This window comes from Octopus bimaculoides, chromosome 1 (genome assembly GCF_001194135.2).
Source record: "Octopus bimaculoides isolate UCB-OBI-ISO-001 chromosome 1, ASM119413v2, whole genome shotgun sequence".
NCBI lineage: Eukaryota > Metazoa > Mollusca > Cephalopoda > Octopoda > Octopodidae > Octopus > Octopus bimaculoides.
Genome location: NC_068981.1, coordinates 148,311,178 through 148,321,164, shown reverse-complemented (window position 1 = coordinate 148,321,164; position 9,987 = coordinate 148,311,178). Strand labels below are relative to the sequence as shown.

The following is a 9,987-nucleotide window of genomic DNA, read 5'->3' as shown; positions in this document are numbered from 1 at the left end:
GCCCCCATCTATTGCTCCATCTTCACGCTATCATCTAATCTTTCCTGCATCTCTACAGCAAATGTGGCAGACATCAGTCTTGGAGATAACTCAGGAGATGTTTCCTCTGCTGAGAGAACTAGCATTGCTAAAACAACTTTGTGAGTAGTAAACAATTAACAACAGGTCACTGAGGGAGGGCCTTTATGTGGTGGTTTTCAGCCTACTAGAAATAGTAACCAAATCTCCTTCAAATTATACACTATCATCTTCAAAAGAAGATACTTTGGATAGAAGGCAGCCAATTGGCAGGACCTTTAGTGGCATCAGATAGAACACTTTGCAGCATTTGGAATGAATGCTGCACAATTATTTTCTGACTTCAAAGCCTGATCAACTTTACTTTCATATTACATGGATGGGGTGGGGGGGGTCAATAAGTAAAGTACATGTCAAGTACGCAGATCAGTTCTATATATTTCTCTTTCTCTCTCCCTCTCTCTCTCTTACACACACATACACACACACACACATACACACACACTGGCATGCCATCAGCTATAATGACAAGTGTTCCAGTTGATCCAATGAACAGAACAGCCTGCTCATGAATTAACTTCCAAGTGGTTGAGCACTCCAAAGACACCTGTACCCTTAACCCCATGACAACGTTTTTTTGTTTTTTTTTATCAAGCAACTAGGTTGCATTGACAGTAATCATCTTAGCTGAGATCAGCAATAACACACTACAATGGTTCGGCATATATTTACATCAACCGCTTTAACCAGTTTACGGCAGTGATTCATTCAGTTGCCCGTGCACGGCAGCAGTAATCGCGCCAATTAAGGTCAGCACTCAGTGCAAGATAAAGCTCAGCATATATTTCCATCAACTAAGGACTGTTTATTTACCCAAACTATATCCCTGCATAGTATGCTCATGTGGTATTATTCCTGAATAAGATCACTCGACAGCAAATGTCAGATCAACTTCGTGTATTTACAATCACGTGAATTCAAAAATTGATTTCAGTGTGGTAGAGTGCAAAACAGGGTACTACACACAGTGGCATATCACATTGTGAACAATGGTATCTAGTTTCCTTACGTTTCTCATTTGCTTTACATACTGTGCATCTCTTTGAAGCATTTGTCTTCTTGGCAGTGGGGGGAAACAGTCATGGAAAATGTCCACATCCCTTCACCATGCAGTGAGGAGACAGTGTGGCATGGGGACGTCCATGCATTCTGTACTTTGGCAGGTCTGATGCTTCTATCATTTCACAGAACAATAGATTCCTGAATTTCAATCCATCCCCCACACCGCCAAGTGTCTGCTAAATCAAATGTGAGTTCACAACACACGTCAGCTATATACAAGAAAATTTTACTGTACCATTTCACAAATTTTCTCACTGATTTGTGCATCATCGCCAGCTGATCTGAGTGACCAACCCTGCCCATCCCTTCATTGTATGAAATAACTACACTTGGTTTCATTATGGCATTACTGCCCACATCTTGTTTCCAAGTGTCCTTCATGCTTGCAGAATGCATTGTGGATAACATGCAGATGTTTTTCTGGTCACACCACACTAGAGCGATAATGTCACTATCGGTGCATCAGTATGCTGTTTCTCTCTTTCGAAGTTGTATCTTGTGACGATCGGGCAGCATGTTTTTCCTGTGCATCCTCACAGTCCCACAGGCATTAGTCCTCATCAGCTGCAGGAAGAGGTCTGGACTGGAAAACCAGTTGTCCATATAAACAAGTTTTCATTCAGTAGCAACATGACATCAGTTGACACTAGAGTAGATGCTGGAAGATCCAATCTGTCCTGACCAGTGTAGATTTTGTAATTTCATGTGTACCCACAGGCTCTTCCAGTTGAGTGGCATACTTTATAAACCTTAACTCCAAACTGGGCACATTTGATCGGATTGTATTGTTTGAATTGGAGCCTTACCTTCAATTTCCTCAAACTCTCATCCATACAAATGTCTTGTGTGGGAACATACACTGTTCTGAAATGTTCAGCCACTTCGTCAACGATAGGACATATTTTGTGCAGTCTGTCATCCTGGTTCTCACCTGAGTTGAAATGTAGATTTCAAAGAAGCACCAAAAATCAATCACATGGTATCGCTTCCAGAAAGAAAGGTGTCGACATGGCTGGATCCTGATTCCAATATGACGCCAGGATCAGTTTCTCCATGATGCCTATCAGTGTCATCTGGGCAATCAGAACTTTGATTTTGTCCCCTGTGGTTGGAAATCATTCACTGCCATGCCCGGGTCTGACATGCAGGGGATGATTTTCAGCATAGTCATTCATTTCATCCACTATATATTGGAATATTTCATCCATCAAAAACTCATGGAAGATTTCCAATGGTGAACTTCCATGTTCAAGGTTTGCCTTTATACCAGGCGTACCAGTAAACCCATGCCATCAGACAAAATTGTCTCTCACTCACCACTCAACATTTTGTTGTCCAGAGCCATTCACTGCTACCTTCCTGTACCTATAATTCACAAGAATATCATCATTGCTATCAGAATCATCTGGTTCTGAACTAGGAAAATACTCACTCTCCGAGTCATCATCCGAACCGGAAGAAACAACCGGTGAGGTGGTGAAGCTTCATGGAGCTTTGCATGATGACCATAAATTCAACAAAACAAGATGCAATGACAAAGTTGACAGAGCTGGTGTGGTAGGATGTGACAACTGTAAATTCAACAAAACATGATGACGAAGTTGACAGAGCCAAAGTTGAAGGACCAGGGTTGTAAATATTTACATGAAGCATCTAATCGGCCTATCAGTCGGCAAATGGACCAGTACTAACTCAAGCAACTGGTTTTAAGTCAGGCAGCGTATAATTACATCAACTGATTTAACGCATGTACATGATTTACAGCATGCGTAAATTTACATCAACCATTTTAAAAGGGTTAACATAGTTCTCAAGAAGATTTAATGTGACACAAAATGTGACAAGGCTGGCCCTTTGGATTACAGGTACTACTCATTTTTGCCAACTGGGTGAACTGGAGCAACATGAAATAAAGTGTCTTGCTCGTGGATACAACACAGTGCCAGGAATTGAACACACAACCTTATGATCCTGAGCTACATGTCCTAACCACTAAGCCAAATGCCTTCACACAGACACCACCTTGCACACTTTTTCTCTGAAAGAAATCGGCTGTGTTCATATTTAAAGAGTGTAGGGCTCTGCTAGGTTTAAAACTGCTCAAGCCACACTATATGTTACAAAAGCACTACTATGACTTCAAGAGTCAAGTCCCTCACTATCACATCGGATTCTGTTGTCCATGGCCATCTCTGCCTCAAACTAGTCAGAAGAGTCATGACTGGAGTGCCTTTGATCACAGATCTGCTTGATTAGGAATATACTTTGTTTCTGTCAGTTTAGTGGTCCTCGTAGTGTAGCCTGTGTTGCTACTCACACTACTGTTATTGTTGTACTTTCATTGTTGTTGTTTAACCCCAGGTCAACCATGATCCTGTAGATCTCTGATCAAAGACATTCCAGTTTTGACTACCTTGTTTGTTTATGGTTATATATAGATCTACATTATCTAATGTCTCCTATCCTTATATAAGACAGTAGGGTGTGATTTAAGGAAGCTTTGGCTGCTACTTTTAACAAATCAAGCAGCAACGTTGAGTTTCCTTTACTATACATCTTACTATTGTTTTCCTCATCAATGCCATCACCACTTGACTACTGCTGTTACTTTTTCAAGACAAGATTTTAAAATGTCCATAACTTCACAAATTTTGGTTTCTAAATCTTCCTTTGCCTCCCAAAGTATCTTCAATTAGGAATTAAAACTCAGAACAGTTACAATTTCTTAACAAACCAGAAATTTGAGTCAGTTATATTGACTTCTATACTTTAGAGGTTGATAAGACCCTAGAAAGGGAAAAAAAACAAAAGTTGACTTCAGCAAGATTTGAAATCAGAATGTGAAGAACAAAAATAAGTAGCCGAAGTCATTTTCTCTAATGCACAAATGATTCTGCCAATCTATTGCTCTTTTTACTTTAAATATTGAATTTTACATAGTTTTGATGTTTCCTTTAATTCTATTTGGTTTTGTAATTTTTCAGAATCATTTCTTGTTTCACTGCCCTTGTGTTATTGATTTATTTAGGTTTAATTATATATCTTGCTGTTAAAATCTAAATTGTTCAGTTAAAAATCAACTTTGATTCTTTCAAAAATCTTCCAATAACAGAAAGAATTAGGAATAATTATTATTTTATTAGTTTATTAATTTAATTGTATAATTTTATCAATATTATTCCACTGAGTTCAACTTCATTTTTCATCTTCCCAATATCAGTAAAATAAATAACCAGTCAAGTACAGGGGTAAATATAATTGATTATACACCTCATCACAAGGTTTGTAGCTTTGTACCCATGTTAAAGATCAAAGTATTGATGGATAAAATTATTGAAGTAACTATTTAGTTTTGTGCAAAATCAAGAGAACATTGAAGTGTAATTGCAATTGCTGTTGTTATTGATAAGAGTAGCAGTGTAAGAGAGATGAGGAGGAAGGGGAAACAATGCTAAATACTGAAGGTAGAAATAGGCGCAACCTTTAGTTATTGATGCATTTGGCTATAATACTGAATGTCTAAAAAATAATTTCAGAAACTCTGGAATTTTTAGGCAAAGAAAGTGAGCAGCTGATATCATCACCATCATCATCATTGTCACCACTATCGTCGTCACCATCATCATCATCATCATGTCATGGCCATTTGCCATGCTGACTTGGCTTGGATAGTTTGACAGGGTGTGTCAAGCTCTAATGTCAGCTTAGCATGGTTTCTACAGCTAGATGCCCTTCTTAATGCCAACCACATTACAATGTGTACTGATACAGCCTGATACAGTGTCATCACAGACATTATGATCAAAGCACAAAGAACCAGAACAGACATTGCAGAGTATCTTGCCCAAACCTAGCAATGCATTGCTCTGAATTGGAACGTTTGTAATACCCATGACAGAATAAAAGCAAAGTGGGCCTCGGTGAGATTTGAACTCAGATCATGGAAAAGAAATTTTTTTTTTTTTTTTCAAAGTTAAGAAATATTTGCTTCACCAATACATATTTCTGGGTTAGATCTCACAGCACAGCACCTAGTACTGACCAATGTCATATGAGTAAGATTTAAGAAACAAACTGTACAAAAGCTCAGTGTGTGTGTGTGTGTGCCCATCTGGGTCTATATCTGTGCTTGTTTAGTGTTGTATCAAGTTATGTTTTTTTTTTATTTGATAGAGATTAAGTAAATACCAGACTGAAATAACTTCAATGCAATAGGATCAATACAATAGGTTGTTGTGCCCCAACATAGCCACTAGCCTGTATACTTCTAAATTCTTTGTATTTATATTGTTATTATTTCATATTTGTTAGTCAGTAATGTTTTTTGGCAGCATTGTCAAAGTGTTCGACAGAATGTCATGTGGTATTTAGTTTCAGTGCTTTACGTTAGGAGCTCAAATCCTCTTTGAAATCAACTTTGTTTTTTTTATCCTTCTGGGCTCAATAAATTAAAGTTCCACTCAAGAAGTAAGGTCAATTTAATTAATCAACTACACCCACTTGTAAAATGTATCTCTTTTTGTCAATAGTAGAAATCAGTATTTTATAACTTGTTTTTTTTTTTTTCTTTTCTTCAAATTCAGGTGACATTATCTACAGAAAGAAAAATCTTTTCTTTGAAATGGTTATCTTAATTGGAATATGCTCTCTGAAAAAGATCACCATTAAGTCACAAGAATTATGTTGCCAACCAAAAGCCAGTCACCTTATTAACCCAGGAAAACTTTCCACAGTTTGATAAATTCTTGCGTTTGGTAAATCAGCACCCAAACTTGGAATAATACATATTGAGTAAAGAAATGTAATATTTTAAGAAATTATTTGTAAATTAATATTAATTTATTAGTAATTTGTTTATAATATTTTTATTAAATTGTACATAGTACATTAAGTTAAATAATGTAATTAAAAGAGAAAAGAAATTAGATACTCAGCCATAATTGATAAAACTTTTACAAATCTACAAAAGTTAACAAAAACCATAATGACCACCATGTGTGATAATTGTAACAGTATTAATGATAAGAGCTTTAGTTACCTTTTTAGTAACCAATCTCCTTCGACAACCTCCTTGCTATCTATAAATTGAGATAGCTTGCTATCTATAAACCTTATTAATATCAATTCTCCTTAGATCACCCATAATAAAGTATGCATGATTAGATTGAAATCTCAATTAAAATCTGATGACAATATGAATGACGTCAGGAGATTTCACTTGGTCAACATCAACATATGTGCAAATATATAAAGTGACAGAGAAATATTTTGCTAAACCTCCAAAATGTTGATTATATTGTAAAATTAATTCAAACTCATTGGCAGTCTATTCATTAGATATGCAATTAGAAAAGAGTTAAATTCTAAATTTTTGAATAGTGTGCCAATGGTAAAAACAATATCACTTGGCTAGGACACATAAATTTGGATAAGTTTCTCTATCATATGAGACATTTAATTTCCTTGATCACCCTGCCTAAACAGTATTTACTGTAGCTTTACAACATCAGAAACAAAAACTAACCAAAAATTTGATTGCCAATAAGTTATAGTTAAAAACACTTTGAATTTAATAATTTTTTTTATTGGATATTAACTGCTATGAATGGAAGATTTGGTGCCAAGGGTGTCTTCTGCTCTTGATCAGGGTTTAACTAGATTGTATTGTATCAAAGAAGAATTATAAAATGTTTCATGATTTCTATTTTTTGTACAAGTTCCTCTTATATTTTTGTAAAGAACAAATCTTGCTTTTTCTTCAAGTTGAAAGTGATATCATTTCTGATATTTATTTCCATAAATTCACGATTACCAATTATTTCCAGCCTTTTTTTTTTTTTCTTCTTAAAAGTTTTGGTGATCTTCTTCCACCCAATTGACCCATAATTGTTAAAATTGTATGGTAGGTCGGGATACAGATGCTCTACACAGATGCTCAACCTGCCAAATATGTCTCCCTCAAAACACACCCATATCAGGGAAAACAATAGAACATATTGAACAATGTAATTAGTTCTAAATATCCAAAAAGACTTGATTGCTTTTGATCACAGTTCTGCTTGACCAACAGCAAATATGGATGGTTTCACAATTCTCATTGCCCCGCAGCTTTCCACCTACCTCCCCACACTCTCGAAATATTATTGTAATTGATTACATAATTTTGATTCTTATTTTTTCACACATTTTTATGTTGACTTTGTTTAACAAGTTTTAACTCAGGTATCAAACAAGGGACTGATGTAATACATTGCTTAAACTTTATATGTGTGTGTGTGTGTGTGTGTGTGTGTGTGTGTGTGTGTATGAGACACATCTATATTGACAGATACTCCTAAACCAGTTGTTCAGTATCCCACCTGTGAGGGATCAATGCCAGATGGGTCAAAACTATTGTAGCGATCAATAAACATACTTGTATCTTTCATCTTCCATCTCTCTCATTAATCAAATATATACATATATATATATTGTTGTGTCTGGAGAGAGTCATTCTCTTTTAGTGCCTTATTATTTAACACACTCACCAGTCTAGTTTCCACTCATTTACTTATTTATTTTTCCTAAAATTTTGTTGTGTCTTGCAACATTTTCAATAGTCATTGACTCTGTTCATTACCCAAGCTGTGTTCTTTTGAAACAAGAAAGAATGCAGCTCAGATAACGGACAGAGTCAACGACTGTTGAAAAGGTTGCAAGATGCAATGAAAATTTTAGAAAATATAAATAAGCAAATGACTGGAAACTAAACTGGTGAGTGCGTTAAATAATAAAGCACTGAAAGAGAATGACTTTCCCCACACACAACAAAATATGCTTCAACACATGAACTCACATAAAGAATCGTGCAAACCAAATCCAAAAATGAAATATATACATATACACATAACCTGCTGGATTATTAGAGCATCTCTGAAAATTTTATCTTCTTAGTTTTCTGAGAAAGAATTCACTGCAATGGGGTTCACATTGTGTTTTCCCAAAGCCATTGATATATAACCATACACACCACTCCTACATACACACACACACACACACACACAAACATGCCTTATTATATGCATACTTACACGTAGACATACATATACATGTGTATACATGTCCTCCTGTATACGCAATTCAGACACATACCCTTCTAAACACACTTATATACATGCTACATATACACTTACATGTGCACACAAACACACCTCCCTACATTCATTCATACACACAGACATAACCACCTCCTACATATGCACTTTGACAAAAATACATCATCCTGCATTCACACACATGTGCATGTGCGCACACACATACACACACATACACAAGCGCTCACACACACAAAAATATGCCTCCTACTTAGACACATAAATACCCACTGAACTGAACACATTCCATGCCCTCTACTCCTGATGGAATCGTAGGGGCAATGTCATGTTATATGGAGCGTCTTCAAAATTTCTAAACATGGCAAAGCCCATTCGCCTTGATCTGACCACAGCTAATTTCCTCTAGAAAGAAAGAAAGAAAGAAAGGGAGGAGGAAGGAAGGCAGACAGAATCAAGAGGAAACGAAGGAAACTAATCAAGCAGATGTATACACACTGACATACATCATCCTACATATATACATACACACACACTCTCCTACATGCATGCACATAGATACACACCCTTCCTCTATATACAGCTACACAGACACAGACCACACACACACATTCATATATACACAGACACACATTCTCCTGCATATATACATACATACACACATAAACAATCTCCCTACATGCGCACTTACACACACCAACACATGCATAGATCCTCCTACATACATGTACCACAATCACACCCCTTATATACACAAGCACATGTTACTCACACACATGCATACATACATGCAGACACACCTTCTCATGCACACACACACTTACATACAAATACACGTACACACTGGTATACAAAGAATGGTATTTTGGAAAAAAAAAATTTTAATAACAAAAAAAAAATTGTTTCTTTAAATTTTAAACAATGAATAAAATTCAATTTTGAATGATTTTCTTCTCTTTTATTTACTTATTTATTTTTAATTTCTATTTTATATGATGCATTTTGCGAACAATAGCATCTTTGGTAACATGTTCCTGACAGAACAATCATTGGTTCGCTGGTAGTTACTCAGGTGGAATATATACTTGTCATCCATTTATTCATTGTTTCTGAGAATACACACAGACATAGCTGAGTGGTTAAAAAGCTTGCTTCCCAACCACATGGTTTTGGGTTCAGTCTCATTGCATGGCACTTTGGGCATCTTCTGATATAGTCCCAAGCAGTGAGTGGATTTTGGAGACGGAAACTGAAAGAAGCTTGTCATGTGTATGTGTGTGTGTGTTACTGTCTCCTTGTCTTGACATCACATGATGGTTGTAAACAAGCATCACTGTTATATAAGCAGTGTTGTTTATTTCCAGTGTCCCATAGAAAACATGTCTGGCCATGGTAAGTATTACTTTGCTTGAGAATAAGTAAGAGTCGGCAACAGGAAGAGTGTCCTGTCATAGAAAATCTACCTCAACAAATTCTGTCTGTCCCTTACAAGCATAGAAAAGTGGACACTTAAATGATGATAATGAATATGATGGTATCTTGTCTCATGCAACACCTTTCTTTAAACAAGAGTCAGCAACTCATGAACCACTGAGATGTTCTCTATGGGCTTCTGGCCTTAAAATGTTCTCTAAAACACGGTTCAAATTTAACATGCTGGTTCCCATACAACCAACCAGATGGACATGGTGGTATGTTTGGAAAACCCACCAGCCCTCCAAAGGGTCATGTTGTTATTTCTCTTGTATGAGTCTGT

General features: G+C 36.3%; 1 protein-coding gene across 1 annotated transcript in view; it reads left to right on the top strand.

Moving 5' to 3' along the window:
• LOC106881254 (sodium-independent sulfate anion transporter-like) overlaps positions 1-9,178 on the top strand; it is a 156,592-nt gene extending 147,414 nt beyond the window's left edge. The window contains exon 20 of the mRNA XM_052969848.1: positions 5,724-9,178. The gene's annotated coding sequence lies outside the window, so the exon portion shown is untranslated. The remainder of the gene's footprint in view (positions 1-5,723) is intronic.
• The last annotated feature ends 809 nt before the right edge of the window (positions 9,179-9,987 follow it).